At 42.4% G+C, this 15806-nt stretch overlaps 1 long non-coding RNA gene across 1 annotated transcript; it reads left to right on the top strand.

Annotated features, from left to right (window-relative positions):
* Positions 1-1615: 1615 nt before the first annotated feature.
* LOC127115692 (uncharacterized) lies at positions 1616-13272 on the top strand. Its single transcript, XR_007800844.1, has 2 exons — positions 1616-1749; positions 13156-13272. It is a non-coding gene; the product is annotated as an uncharacterized LOC127115692 (long non-coding RNA).
* Positions 13273-15806: the final 2534 nt, after the last annotated feature.

Below are 15806 nucleotides of genomic sequence, written 5' to 3'. Positions count from 1 at the left end.
ACTTATATGAGCTTCTGTTTGCCATGTTTTGACCTAAACTGTTCATGAAATGATGATAGTGATTGATATGAGTGTGAATCCAATTGAGTTTGTTTCTTGAATGCTTAAATTTGACTTTGATTGGATATCCTTTGCTGTTTTGACTTTCTCATTCACTTTTGACCCTAGGCTTGCCCTAGTGGTCCTGCTACTCACCTTTGAGCTTGTGTTTTCAGGTTGACCAACAAATGACCAATGAGACCAATTTCTTTTGATTGAGATTGCCTAAATGCCATGACTAACTTGTTTGTTTTGTAGGTGGCTTGGCTCACATGCCTTAAGCCTTGTGCCTTGCACATCCATGTGCCTCTAATTGACTGTTGGTGTCTGTTTCTGTTTGTTTTGTTTGAAGTTGCATACTAACATCTGCTTGACTGTTTCAGGTGCTTTAGTTGCTTTTAGTTCCTTGTGAACTTTTGCTTTGCTTTGCTTGTATAAGCAATTTGCATTGAGGTATGTCTCTTTGTCTTCATGTAGTCTGGAAGACCTGGCCTGTTACTTGGCCAGGCAACTGTCTGAAGTCCTCCTTAAGAGGCAATGTTTGTGGATGTTTAATTTTGTCCCTGCATGGAGTCAAAGTCCTCCTAAGAGAAGAGGCAATTGGTGGAAGGTAGGGATATGCAATCTATCCCCCACTATTCAGTGTGTCATCTGCTTTGCTCACACCACTGTGTTGATGCATTTCAGATAAGAACCCAAGATCTTGTGCAATTGCACAGTTGAGTCAGTTTCAAATGTGTAGAAGGGTTCCCACTTTCTGAACCCACACATTCTTGTCTTGAGCTCTCCCTGGCCAGGGATAAGAGCTGTGAGGTCTCATCCTCACTTCACCTTTCATCTGCTTCACCTTAGCCTCTCAATGGCAAGGTTAAGAGCAACCTTTGACCCTATTCCAGTTGGCCTCAGTGCCTAACCCTTGTGTGAGCCTCTTGTTTGTGTATAGAGTGTGCTTCTTGTGATTGTGTTTGCCTGTTTGCTTTGCCTCTTTAGGTTTAGTTTAGACTTGCCCTTGTGCAAGATAGGTTGTGCTTGACTTGCCCTTGTGCAAGGTCAGGTATGTGTGGCTTACTTCCTGTGTGAGCCATGTTTAGTTGTTTGGCCGAACTACGGCAACTCTGATTCTCACGTTCAGGTGAGATACGTAGGCACGAGATGCGATGTCTTGTCGAGTTTGACTGACCACTAACATCTATTTCTTTTCTCTCACCCCTGTTGTGATTGAGATATCCCCTTTCTCTTGCCCTAGTTGCAATCGAGACCCTGCTTTTTCTCGTGCCTGTCCAGGATAGGTTGGCCCTCGTGCCATTTAGCTAGAAACCATAACTTAGGGTTGATTTTGCATGACAACATCTAGGCTCGAGTCGTAGTCTCCCTAGAGTTGTGTCTCCCTCTGTTATCTGGTTAGGCTAGTCCTTTATCCCTCCGTAGGGGAACTACATCGCCCTGATCTTCATACCAGATGAAGTATGTAGGCAGGAGATTGAGCTGATCTCTCCGGGCGCCCTTTTCTTTTTTTGTGTGTGTTGTCTGACAGTTGCTAGGCTCGAGTGCCTGACTCCTTAGCAATTTGTTGTTTGTCTGTTTGAGTGTGTGCTTGACAGTTATAGGCTCGAGTCCCCGACTCCCTATCAACTTGTTGTGTTGTTGTGTGCTTGGAAGCTGATGTAAGTCCATCGAGTGGCATTTGGGTTCCAGTGTGCGTGTGTTTAGGTTCGGATGTCAATGTAAGTCCAGTGATTGGCATTTGGGCTCCATGTTTACCTTCTTGTGTGTTTTGGTTCGGATGCTGATGTAAGTCCAGTGATTGGCATTCAGGCTCCATGTTTGCCTTTGCCTGTGTTTGTTTGTGTGCGTGTCAGCCGAGCTACGAATGCTCTGATTCTTCTCTCGTCCGAGAAGATACGTATGCATAGGATGCGACATCCTAGCGAGCATGTGTCGTCTCCCCAGGCCGAACTACTTGGACTCTGATGTCTATGCCTGATAGACTAAGTAGGCCCAGGATGCGACATCCTGCCGAGTTCAGTTTCAGTCAGTCTCTTTCGTTTCTTTCAGCCAGTGTGTGTGAGTATTTGAGCAGTGTTTAGCAACCAATTTTCCTTTCTAGTGTGCGTGGATCCCGTAGAGTACTACGGATGCGTAGGGGTGCTAATACCTTCCCTTCGCATAACCGACTCCCGAACCCATCCTCTTTGGTCGCGAGACCATGTTCTTTTCCTAGGTTTACTCTGAGCGTTTCCTTTCCCTCTTTTGGGATAAATAACGCACGGTGGCGGCTCTGTTGTTTCTTTCTTTTCCCGCCGGTTTTTCGCGCGATGCGACAGCTGGCGACTCTGCTGGGGACCTAGAGAAGTTGACCTGTGCTGGTCCATCTTCCCCGAGCGAGTCTCTCCTAGCGCTCTCTAGGTTAGGGCTTTGGTTGCTTTGTGCTATTTTATTGCGTTCTTTGTATATATTTGCATTTACTGTTTGCATTTATTATTTGCATCAATGTTTGCATTCATTCATATTCATCTGTTCATCTGGCTGTGTTTCTCTGTTTGGGGTGGGAGTTACTCGAGGTAAAAGGCCCAATACCCAGGCTATGAGTGAAATCTAGGAAACCTAGGAATAGAGTGATTCATGGGAAGCGGGTGGTATGGCGCCACTTAGCGGAACATTGATATCACGAGCAGTTCAGACCCTGGTGGGATATTGTCGTTACATACTTCAGGTGTGTATATGATGGTATTCTGCGAAAGGTTATTTATGCTGCGTTTCTCTCAGCTTTACCCTGGCCTAGACTACGCCCGTGAGTGGGAAGGGTTATTCATTACAGGTACCGTTGGTGACTTTGGTTCTGTTGGTGACTCTAGTTCAGACAACAGTGTGATCAGTTTGACCATAAGTTGGATTTATGTTCTGATCTTGACTGAAGCTTCGACCTAGTCAGAGTTTGCACAACCAGCCAGTCCAGTCTGCATCATGTGCATCATAGCATATTTATTTTTCAAAAGAAACGCAATGAAAAAAATCAGAGAAAAAAATCAAAAAAAGAAAATTTTCAAGGAACTCAAAGGAGTTTATTTGCAAAAAATTTCAAAACATGAAAAAACCGGGAAAATTTTTTCACCTGATATATCTGAGGAGATATTCTCATATATGATCAAAATGCTAAATATTTCAAAGTTTGCAAATAAAACCCTCGAATTCCTTTGAAATAAAAACAAGCATATGCATAAACACTTCATGCATCATTTGCATCAGGAGGTTCTGTTCCGGTCTCCTGTCCTGTGGTCTGACCCTGCGATCTTCATTTATTTTGAAGACGCACTTTGCCGGTATTATACCAGAGCCATCTCTGCCAGATTGATGGATCATCCTGAGCAAGAGAATTGTGAACTCAGAGAGATATTTGCCAGACTTTGTACTGTTGATGGATTTATTCCTGGTTAACCGATCCCGGGCTGGCATTGGCTACTATTCTGGGGCATGCAATGAGCAAGGTCTGTTCAAGAGTGGAGGATTCATCCATGACGATCAACTTGAAGAAAAGGATGCTGCTATCTTGGAAGAGGACGCAGGGGATTTGAACAATTTCATCATTCCTGGAGGTGTCTGCCACAATTGGGTCACTGTGGGCTTTTCTACAGTTTTTCATAAGTCAGAGTAACAATCACTTTGTTTAAAACCCTTCTCCCATGCCAAAAGGAGAAGTGATGACATTGTTGGCAGCATTTTGTGCAATGATATTTTCATTCAAATAATTCATGTTAAAACATTTGTTTTTCCAATTGTTTTCCCTTTTCGCTTTTTGCATGAAATTGGTGATCACAAAAAACCTTTAAAAACAGGAATAAAAGCAGTCTTTTCATCTGCATAACGATTGTCTTGTTTGATTTTCAAAGAGCTTTTCATATCAAATCATTATGCAGGTTGTTTCTCAAACCCATTGAACATAGTGATCGGACGTCATCTCCCAATTTTGAATTCCCTGTATTCGAAGTGGACGAAGATGATGTTGAAGGGATTCCTGACGAGATTTCCCGACTTCTTGAGCAAGAAAAGAAGATCACTCAGCTGCATCTCGAGAATCAGCAGAACAGCCAACTGGGGCATTATAAAAAAAAAAATAGAAAAAAGAGAAAGAGGAGGGTGCAAAATCAAAAAAAAGAAATCAATCAAAATCAAAAGAAAGAAAAAGAAAGAAAAAAAAAACAAAAGAGAAATAGCACCCTCAAAGTCCCAAGTTGGCTGATGCTGAATTCGATCGAAAGGAAGAGATCAACTACCATGTGTCATGGTCAAGTTATATCAGCAGAGAGTGAAGAAAACATTCGACAAGAAGATCAAGCCTCGTGTGTTCCGAGGGACCTTATGCTCAAGAAAGTCTTATCTTTCACACCCGATTCCAGGGGCAAGTGAACCCCAAATCATGGATGTCCATATGTTGTCAAGAGAGCCTTTTCAGGCAGTGCTTTAACACTTACTACAATGGATGAAGAAGTTCACTCGTCCTGTGAATTCCAGATGCAGTCAAGAAATACTTCGCCTAAAACAAAACAAAAAAAGCAAAAGCTCGCTAAGTCGAACACCCCAAAGGGCGAATTAGGCAAAAAGGAGCGTCTCGGTGGATTGAAAACCCGAAAGGGCGATCCAGGCAAAAGTTAGAGACATTGAAAAAAAAGAATTTGCATCCCGCTAGATTGGTCACCTCACACTGGGGCAATCTAGGCAAAAATTAGGGATTTGGCAAGTAACTGCATCTTGACAAGACTGTGCTGTACATCTGTCATCCTTCAGGGATTCTCGATTCATCGTCGACTGAAGCTTTGAATACATCGAAAATTCAGAATGGTAGAGGAAAGGTCATTATGTTCAATGTAGCCCTCTCCAATATATATCACCGATTTCAAACTTGTACAGATCTATGGAGTCTCGCCCTTTGCAGACTACCGTTCCATCACATCAATTTGAGCTTTTCATCCAATTATTTGCACTCTTATTTGTTTCAACTCAACAAACGTTTTGCATGTTTTAATTGATAAAGTATCATTGTTTTCAAAATAAACAAATTTTTCAAAAAAAATTGTTCTTAAACAAAGTGAACGTTCACAATGATGGAAGGATACTTAGGAGACCCACAGTGCTCTCCCGGGGGTGGTATGATTACCAACAGGTAAGACAATTGTTCGTATCTCGAGCATGACTGTATCTTTGTCCTGCAGAACCTCGTATGGTCTCTCCTCAGTGAATTTGCTCAGTGCAGTGTTGGTTGAAGTTGTTTATCTTCGTGTTCCCGGCAGCACGACATTCTTCCTCCAGGTCCCTGTTAGCCCTATTGTGGGGCATCTCCAATATAGGTTTGTTTGAGCCCTACCGTGGGGCATTCCCAGCAAGGTTGCTGTTGAAATATTTTTGTGGGGCAGTTCCCCAAGCAGAGTGTTTGCTGAAGACGTTAGCGTTCCTCTCTCCAGCAGAGCAGTCTTCTCCTCTCCCCGGCAGGCCTATGCTTGCAGATTTCCCCAGTTGAGAATCCCCGCTGAGCGCCTGGCAGTTATTTTCCCCGGGAGTCCCCTAGTGGAGTTTATCAGTAGACTGTTGGTGTGTCCCCCAACAATTGGTTTTGTGGTGCTATCATCTCCAGCATGGCTGTGAGTGCTTATCCCAAGCAGGATTGTGGGAATTCATCTCCAGTATGATATGACGTGCTATCATCCTCGACAGAGTTGTTACTCTCGCCACTATGGTTGTTCTCTCCACTAGCATTGTTCTCCTCAGCAGAATGGTGTGGTTTTTCCTCAGCAAGTTCCCCGAGTGGAGCGGGTCTCATGAAATACATCTCCAGCAGTGATTCTCCTACATATGGATTGGTTGGGTCGTCCCTAGTGGAGTAGTATTTATTTCTCCAGCAGAGTTCATCCTACCAGTGGATTGGACGGGTTTCTGTAGTAGACTGATATCTGCATCCCCAGCTGAGTTGATTCTACCCATGGATCGCGTGGGTTATCCCTAGCAGAGTAACAAACATTCTCCAAAGCAGGGTTTATCCTATCTGAAGATTGGTTGAGTCTTCCTCCCGGTGAAGTCGCTTTACCGTTCCCCAGCACAGTTCCTGGAATTCCCCGGTGTTGTCTCTGAAGGAGACGTGTGTTTATGCATTCATCATTTAGATAAGCATAGCATATTGCATCATTAGTGCATAGCATTCCCATGATCATGGGGCATTGTGTAAAACAAGAAAAAACTCATGCATCAACGTTGCAAGCATATCCATTAGCCCTAGGCCGTGGTGACCAGCCGAGGTTGGGTTGTTGGAAAGAGTTTAGCATCACGCCATTGGATCGGCTTCAGAATTGGGTTCATCAGCACGGTCGAGAGGTTGGTGTTTTCCGAACAAGTGATTCCTCAGTCGAGCGGGTATCCCCAGCAGTGTTACTCCCCAATTGTTAGCGTCTTGCCAGCTTGAGTCTTTTTCCTTAAGCAGATATGGGTGTGTCTGATCTCTCCATGTAGAGTCTACCCCTTAAGCAGAAAGTGTCAATCTTTTCCTGCCATTTCCCCACTGAGATACATCCTCGTGGATGACGGTTGCTTCCGTTCCCTCCCTAATGGGATGGGTTTTCCCTATTGAGTTCTTTCCTCATTAGGATGAGTCTTGATTCAGTCTGCCTTTTTGGATCGATCCTAAATTGGCTTCTTGTTGACTGTCTCTTGTGCTGCCCTGGGGCATGAATGAATAGTGGCTCACTAACCGACACTCATTCATTTCATCCTCAGCAGAATTTGTGGGCCTCTACCACCAAACTGGTAGTTGTAAGTCCTATCCTTGTGGTTTTCTACCTACTAGCTGGTAGTTGTAAAATCCCACTTTCCTCCCCTTGTTGGAATTAACCCTTTGTGCTCATCCCGATGATGACTGGTTACTTTTCCGTGGTTTTCTGCCTACAAACCGGTAGATGTAATCCCCTCTTTGTGGTATTAATGGTCTTGTCCCCTTTGGATACTTGCTTTGATCAAGCAGTATTGTCCCCATTGGGTCTTCACTTTCTTTTTGGATACTTGCTCCAAGTTAGCAACTTTATCCTCTTTTGATTGGTCATCTTTTGCATACCTAGTCTGGTACCCAGATGCCTTTCTTTTCGGTCGATTGTTCATTTAGCAACCTACAACCCGGTTATGGATAATCTTCCATGCGAGTGTATTATCTACGTTTTGACGGCTATAGATAATATGTACTTATAATTTTCCGGTATTCAGACCGAAGGAGTTTCCGACGATCAGGTCGATGTACTCATGGCACAAGGCCAATTTTCCGGTATTCAGACCGAAGGAGTTTCCGACGATCAGGTCGATGTACTCATGGCACAAGGCCAATTTTCCGGTATCCATACCGAAGGAGTTTCCGACGATCAGGTCGATGTACTCATGGCACGAGGCCAATTTTCCGGTATTCAGACCGAAGGAGTTTCCGACGATCAGGTCGATGTACTCATGGCACAAGGCCAATTTTCCGGTATTCAGACCGAAGAAGTTTTCTCCTCTCCGTTGGTGTCGATAAACGTCGAGTTTTTCCCGATCATCCGTTGATGATTTGGTTGTGTCCTCCTTCCCAAGTGAAGTATTCTCCTCTCCGTTGGTGTCGATAAACGTCAAGTTTTTCCCGATCATCCGTTGATGATTTGGTTGTGTTCACTCTCCCCAGTAGAGTTTTCTCCTCTCCGTTGGTGTCGATAAACGTCGAGTTTTTCCTATTCGTCCTATGACGTCTAGTTGTACCTATCCCCATGTGGATTTACCTCTCCGTTGGTCTTGGTAAACGTTGAGTTTTTCCCATTTCGTCCGTTGACGTATGGTTGTATCCCTTCCATTCATTCATTAATGTTCGGTTACCTCTCCGTTGGTCTTGGTAAACGTTGAGTTTTTCCCATTTCGTCCGTTGACGTATGGTTGTATCCCTCCCAGTTATTCAATAGCGTCTGGTTACCTCTCCGTTGGTCCCGATAAACGTCGAGTTTTTCCTAGTTGTCCGTTGGCATCTAGTTGTGATTTCTTTTCCCATTCATCGTCGTTGCGATGTCTGGACGTGGCCATACCCTTTGAAAACCAAAAAAACAAAATATATACCCAGCAATAAAATCCCAGTGGACGTTTCCATTGGTGGATCCCTGTATTGTGCAAATTCTACGGTTCTTGGTATTCAATCCCTGTTTACCCTGAAAGTCTGACAGCCGTTGCTATCATCCGTTCGGGTTCCCAGCTGATTGAATAGGGGCAGCTGTAGCACCTCAAATTTGCACCTACCATTGTACATACATTTTCATATTAGGACATAGCATATCATGGTCCATTGCATAGCATTGCATTGCCTCTTTTGCCTCAAGTGCAAGCCAATCAAGAATTAGGTCAAACTGATCAGGAGATCAGTCAACCAATCAAGCAAGGGTGATTCTCAAGGAGCCAAGGCCTTGGGGTTGGTCCAACAAGTTCACATGACTTGGAAGTCCATTTGAAGTGTTCAAGTCAAGGGTTGAAGGCTCAGAGGTCATCAGTTCATACACAGACAGTCAAAAAAACCCTAGGAAGTCAACAGTCAGTCAAAGCAGTGGATGGTGGCCATTCTTGTGGAATTTGGGCACCATGATCAATAATAAAGAGTTCATACAACTTGGGACATCATTTGAAGTCAAGTTCTCAAGGAATTAGGGTTTGGAAGTCATCAGTCAATGCACAATCAGACAGGAACCCTAAAAGTCAACTGTTGGTCAACTGTCCATTTAAGCAGTGATTTGATGATTGGATTTGGTTTGTGAGAGCTCATTCATGGCCAAATAGTCCTCATATATCATGTCCAACACCATCATGGAAGAATTTGAAGCCAGATCAGAAATTTCCAAAAAATGGAAATTGGGCCTGTAACTGAAACTTACCAAAAATGGAAAGTTTTGATCCTCAAACTTACATCATGATACAAGCTTCAAATGAATTTTTGCCCAACATGAAAGTTGAAGATCTTGTTCTCCCATTTCCAAAAAGTCCAAGAACTCTCAATTCCCATGTGTGGTTGGCAAGTTATGATCGAATCGATTTCAGAAAATCTTGAACTTCAAGAGGCCATATCTCCCAAACCATTTGGCCAATTTTGGTGGGGTTTTTTCCTACAAGTCACATTTGATCCCCTCTTTCCAAAAATATAAATTTCATGAGTCAAAACATTGCCAATCAAAATGGCATTTTTGAACCTAGCATATGTGAAATTCAAGTTTGACCAATGGTTGACTTTTTGAATTATGCATTTTTAACACTTGGGGCCAATTGGAACTTGCTTGGAATATTATTTGCAGCATGTACAAAGGCAAATTCGTGCAAGTACCTACACCCATCACATAGCCATGCCTAATTGCTTGAAAATGGGAAGAAAAGTACAATTTGCAACCACCATATCCCACATATCCATGAGCCATGCCTTGTACCACAACATAGCAGGTTTTTCATCATTTTTTCTGTCATGTTACACACTACTAGCAGCCACAAAGAACAGCAACAAACCAACAGAACTTGATTCACTCTAAAAAACTCATTCTTGGCCATTTATCAAAATCTGTCACAAACTTCCAAAGGACCAAGCCATGCCTTGCCAAAACACCATCCAAGCATCATTTTGAACTGATTTGCAACATCATTTTCCATCTGTAACAGCCTTTGCATGACTGTTTTTCTTCACCTTCCATCCATGACAGTCCAAGTGTGAGACCACTCCAAGCTGTTGCAAGTTAAAGCACCTTCACCATTCATCATTAGGAGGGTTTTAAAGTAACTGTTTCAAGCCAAACACACGAAAAAGCAACAGAACCACGACCGTTTATCCAACTTGGTAAAATTTCGAACTTCTTCATTTGCAAAACCATGATACACACTTTGTAGATCACCTTTCCCTGATCACACTGCACTTTGAATGATTGAAAATGGTCGTTTATTTTGAAAGTTATGTTGGATTGAAGTTTGATGTGTGAACTTGTTTTGGCTCGGTTCATCCTCGTTAGTTCGTGTTAGGGTAAATTGATCTTGGAATATTGATGAGCATTAAGAGATGAACGTTTTGATATATCTGTTTTTGAATTTGAAAAAAAAATTTCGACTTGGGTTTGTAGTTGTTGAAACGCTGCTACTGTAATTGTTTTTCTGCTGCTACTATAATTGTTTTTCTGCTGTTACTGTAATTGTTTTTCTGCTGCTACTGTAATTTGTAAAAATAAATTCCAAAAGGCCTGGGGCGAGGGGGATTCGAACCCCAGACCCTTGCTTCAAATACCAAGTGTTTTACCACTGGGGCGCAATGCCAATTCATTTATTTAGCGCCTTCTATGAAACATATATTAAAAAGGAGCGCTGAGTTTTGTTTTTTCAGCAAAGCCAACCGCCACCTAGGATTAATGGGTGGCTGTGTTTTTTTCTCTTTTAATTCCTAATCCACTTTAATTCATTTAAATAAATTCATTTCAATAATTATTTCACTTTGTCCCACAAACTTGCAAAAATCATAACTTATTTATTTCAAATCCAAATTTCATGGGAATTTTTGTGTGGCGTTCATCTCCATCTCTAGTTTTTTATCACATTTTTTCCAGAATTTTTGGATGATTGGTTTTTAATTGGTGCTAGGGTTTGTGACATGTGACCAATTTTTGTACACTTTGCCAAAACATTTGTGAAATAATGATACTTTATCCAATGGTTCCCAAATTTTTTGTGCTTAAACTAGACACCTTCATGGTGATTTTGGTGTAGAGTTTGTGAATTTATCATTGTTGGTTTGTGAGTTATGATTTTTTGAATTAGGGTGTGACAATTTGTGTCACACCATTGATGTCCAACTTCATGATTTTCATTACCATGCTTCTTGACCTCCAATTGATCTGATTTTTTGCATGAACCTACTCTTGTATGTCTAGTTCACATGTGAATTTTCTTGGAATTATTTATGGCATTTCCTAATTGTTTGAGATTTTCCCCCCTGCTTAGCCAAAATGTTGACCTTGTGTGACACGTGTTCCCATTTCATTTGTGAAATTCTCATACTTTATTGGATGGACATGAAATTTTACATGAGATAACTAGACATCCTCATCTTTGCCATGGTTTTGATCCCATTCATTTATCATACACCATCTCTGGTTTATGAATTTTCTAAGTTGATACATGTTTGGTTGACTTCATTGAGCATGTTCAAAATTGCTTTGACTTTCTGATTTTCATTGACTGCCTTCCACTTGTCCAAATGAGATGAAATTTGACATGCTTACCATGCTGTGGGTTGTGATTGATCATGATATATTTGGTGATTTTTGGAAATGTTTAAGATTGCTTTTGAGTTAAGTCTTGCTGTTGACTTATATGAGCTTCTGTTTGCCATGTTTTGACCTAAACTGTTCATGAAATGATGATAGTGATTGATATGAGTGTGAATCCAATTGAGTTTGTTTCTTGAATGCTTAAATTTGACTTTGATTGGATATCCTTTGCTGTTTTGACTTTCTCATTCACTTTTGACCCTAGGCTTGCCCTAGTGGTCCTGCTACTCACCTTTGAGCTTGTGTTTTCAGGTTGACCAACAAATGACCAATGAGACCAATTTCTTTTGATTGAGATTGCCTAAATGCCATGACTAACTTGTTTGTTTTGTAGGTGGCTTGGCTCACATGCCTTAAGCCTTGTGCCTTGCACATCCATGTGCCTCTAATTGACTGTTGGTGTCTGTTTCTGTTTGTTTTGTTTGAAGTTGCATACTAACATCTGCTTGACTGTTTCAGGTGCTTTAGTTGCTTTTAGTTCCTTGTGAACTTTTGCTTTGCTTTGCTTGTATAAGAAATTTGCATTGAGGTATGTCTCTTTGTCTTCATGTAGTCTGGAAGACCTGGCCTGTTACTTGGCCAGGCAACTGTCTGAAGTCCTCCTTAAGAGGCAATGTTTGTGGATGTTTAATTTTGTCCCTGCATGGAGTCAAAGTCCTCCTAAGAGAAGAGGCAATTGGTGGAAGGTAGGGATATGCAATCTATCCCCCACTATTCAGTGTGTCATCTGCTTTGCTCACACCACTGTGTTGATGCATTTCAGATAAGAACCCAAGATCTTGTGCAATTGCACAGTTGAGTCAGTTTCAAATGTGTAGAAGGGTTCCCACTTTCTGAACCCACACATTCTTGTCTTGAGCTCTCCCTGGCCAGGGATAAGAGCTGTGAGGTCTCATCCTCACTTCACCTTTCATCTGCTTCACCTTAGCCTCTCAATGGCAAGGTTAAGAGCAACCTTTGACCCTATTCCAGTTGGCCTCAGTGCCTAACCCTTGTGTGAGCCTCTTGTTTGTGTATAGAGTGTGCTTCTTGTGATTGTGTTTGCCTGTTTGCTTTGCCTCTTTAGGTTTAGTTTAGACTTGCCCTTGTGCAAGATAGGTTGTGCTTGACTTGCCCTTGTGCAAGGTCAGGTATGTGTGGCTTACTTCCTGTGTGAGCCATGTTTAGTTGTTTGGCCGAACTACGGCAACTCTGATTCTCACGTTCAGGTGAGATACGTAGGCACGAGATGCGATGTCTTGTCGAGTTTGACTGACCACTAACATCTATTTCTTTTCTCTCACCCCTGTTGTGATTGAGATATCCCCTTTCTCTTGCCCTAGTTGCAATCGAGACCCTGCTTTTTCTCGTGCCTGTCCAGGATAGGTTGGCCCTCGTGCCATTTAGCTAGAAACCATAACTTAGGGTTGATTTTGCATGACAACATCTAGGCTCGAGTCGTAGTCTCCCTAGAGTTGTGTCTCCCTCTGTTATCTGGTTAGGCTAGTCCTTTATCCCTCCGTAGGGGAACTACATCGCCCTGATCTTCATACCAGATGAAGTATGTAGGCAGGAGATTGAGCTGATCTCTCCGGGCGCCCTTTTCTTTTTTTGTGTGTGTTGTCTGACAGTTGCTAGGCTCGAGTGCCTGACTCCTTAGCAATTTGTTGTCTGTCTGTTTGAGTGTGTGCTTGACAGTTATAGGCTCGAGTCCCCGACTCCCTATCAACTTGTTGTGTTGTTGTGTGCTTGGAAGCTGATGTAAGTCCATTGAGTGGCATTTGGGTTCCAGTGTGCGTGTGTTTAGGTTCGGATGTCAATGTAAGTCCAGTGATTGGCATTTGGGCTCCATGTTTGCCTTCTTGTGTGTTTTGGTTCGGATGCTGATGTAAGTCCAGTGATTGGCATTCAGGCTCCATGTTTGCCTTTGCCTGTGTTTGTTTGTGTGCGTGTCAGCCGAGCTACGAATGCTCTGATTCTTCTCTCGTCCGAGAAGATACGTATGCATAGGATGCGACATCCTAGCGAGCATGTGTCGTCTCCCCAGGCCGAACTACTTGGACTCTGATGTCTATGCCTGATAGACTAAGTAGGCCCAGGATGCGACATCCTGCCGAGTTCAGTTTCAGTCAGTCTCTTTCGTTTCTTTCAGCCAGTGTGTGTGAGTATTTGAGCAGTGTTTAGCAACCAATTTTCCTTTCTAGTGTGCGTGGATCCCGTAGAGTACTACGGATGCGTAGGGGTGCTAATACCTTCCCTTCGCATAACCGACTCCCGAACCCATCCTCTTTGGTCGCGAGACCATGTTCTTTTCCTAGGTTTACTCTGAGCGTTTCCTTTCCCTCTTTTGGGATAAATAACGCACGGTGGCGGCTCTGTTGTTTCTTTCTTTTCCCGCCGGTTTTTCGCGCGATGCGACAGTATGATTCTGCATTGAGTAGCTTGGATATTATTGATAGTTGTGGTGAATTCTCTAACGTGCCTCTCATTGGTACACAAGGAGGAATCAACTACAACCCTGCTTTGGCTTGTCGTCAACTTAGGTTCCCCTTGAGAGATAAACCTAATAACACTCAGTTAGAAGGTATATTCTATCAAGAAGGTAAAGATCCCCGACTTTTTAAGAAAAGGATGATACATGCTTGGCATAATGTGCATAGGAAAGGAAGATCCAATCTTGGTCTACGCAGCTGTGTAGCCTTGGAGGCTTACACTATTTGGGTGAAGAAGAGAGCTTTGGAGCTGAAGATGTCGTACGCTTGTGAGAGACCTACGTCTTTGGTTGTGGCTGAGCCATCAACTCTCCCTAACCAAGATGTAGAGGAGTTAGAAGACGCACTCGCCAAGATGAAGCAAGATAAAGATTTATGGGAAGAGAGGTTCCATGCTTTGAGCTGAAAGCATGAAGAGTTGCAACTTGAGTTGAAAGACAAGGATGCACTTATTGAGATTCTTGAAGACCGTGCAGTAAAGAGATAGAGAGAGCCAGAGGATTTATCTTTCTCTAGTATGCCTCATCCTGTAGGTGCTTGGAAGAAGATAGTTGATCAGCCTGTCCTCGAGAAGGCTCAGATGAAGACATCCTTCGAGTTCGAGATTCGACGCATCCGAAGGAAGTATGCACCCATAGCTAGATCATCTGATGTAGTTGTTAGGGATCCTTAGGATGACATTTTCCTTTTCTCTTGTATTTGTGCTTTGGTTTCTAAAATGTGTACTCAGTGTAATCCTTCCAAATTTGATGAATAAAAAACGATTTTATGGTCAACCGAATTATTAGTATTAATTGTTACTATTAATTGAATATATATTTGCAAATAAGGCTTCATATATTCCTTGAAATTAAAAACAATCAAAAACATTGCATTTCATGCATCATTTACATAACAGGTTTCTTTCGCCAGATGTCTTATCAGTTCTTCTTCTATGCATCAGCCAAGCTGACTCACTACTATATCACTTGTGCTAATCGACTGAAGAGAATGGAACATCTAGATCAAGAGAATAGAGAGTTGGAGGATGAGATCGCCAGACTTACGGCACTGATGGAATCCATGATTGCTGCTCAAAACCATCCATCATCATCTCCTGCAACTCCTCCTCAAAGGACTGTCATTTCTGAGATTGCTTCGCTGCATGTAATTATGACTGCTGCCAGCCAACCCATTCCTGCTATGCCTACTAGATTCCCGTGGGGAATGCCACCAAATTTCGTGTCTTATGAAGGTCCAGATGTCTATGAAAATATGGATGAGATGAAAGATCAATTCCTAGAGCTGTACAAAGAATTGAAGATTCTGAGAGGGAAAGATTTGTTTGGAAATAATGATGTTGAACTCTGTTTGGTTCCCAATGTCAAAATTCTGGTGAAATTCAAGGTCCCAGAATTTGAAAAATACAAAGGGAATAACTGTCCGTTGAGTCATCTTGTTATGTATGCCAGGAAAATGCCTACTCAAACTGATAATGATCAGCTGCTGATTCACTACTTCCAAGACAGTTTAACTGGAGTTACCCTCAAATGGTATATGGGCCTGGATATTGCTAGTGTTCATAGTTTCAACGACTTAGGCGAGGTCTTTGTAAAGCAATATAAATACAACATTGAGATGGCGCTAGATAGAGACTAGTTGAGGTCTATGTCTTAGAAGGATAAGGATACATTTAAAGAATATGCTCAGAGATGGAGAGAAGGAGATGATCGCAAGTGCCCCAAATAATTTTACCGAAATGGTAAACATGGGGATGAGACTAGAGGAAAGAGTCCGTGAAGGGCGTCTGTCCAAAGATGAAACATCAACCAGCAAGAAGTATGGTAGGGGGTTTTCTAAGAAGAAAGAAGGAGAGACTAATGCAGTATCAGTGGGGAGGCAGATGAGGCCTCATGTTAGGGAAAGTTCCCAATCTCGTCAACATCAACACTAAGTTTCTTCAGTAATTCCAGTTTTTTACAACAAT

The sequence above is a fragment of the Lathyrus oleraceus genome, chromosome 1, assembly GCF_024323335.1.
Source record: "Lathyrus oleraceus cultivar Zhongwan6 chromosome 1, CAAS_Psat_ZW6_1.0, whole genome shotgun sequence".
NCBI classification, from domain to species: Eukaryota; Viridiplantae; Streptophyta; class Magnoliopsida; order Fabales; family Fabaceae; genus Lathyrus; species Lathyrus oleraceus.
Note: the sequence above shows the minus strand (reverse complement) of the source record. Positions and strands in the feature narration are given on the sequence as shown.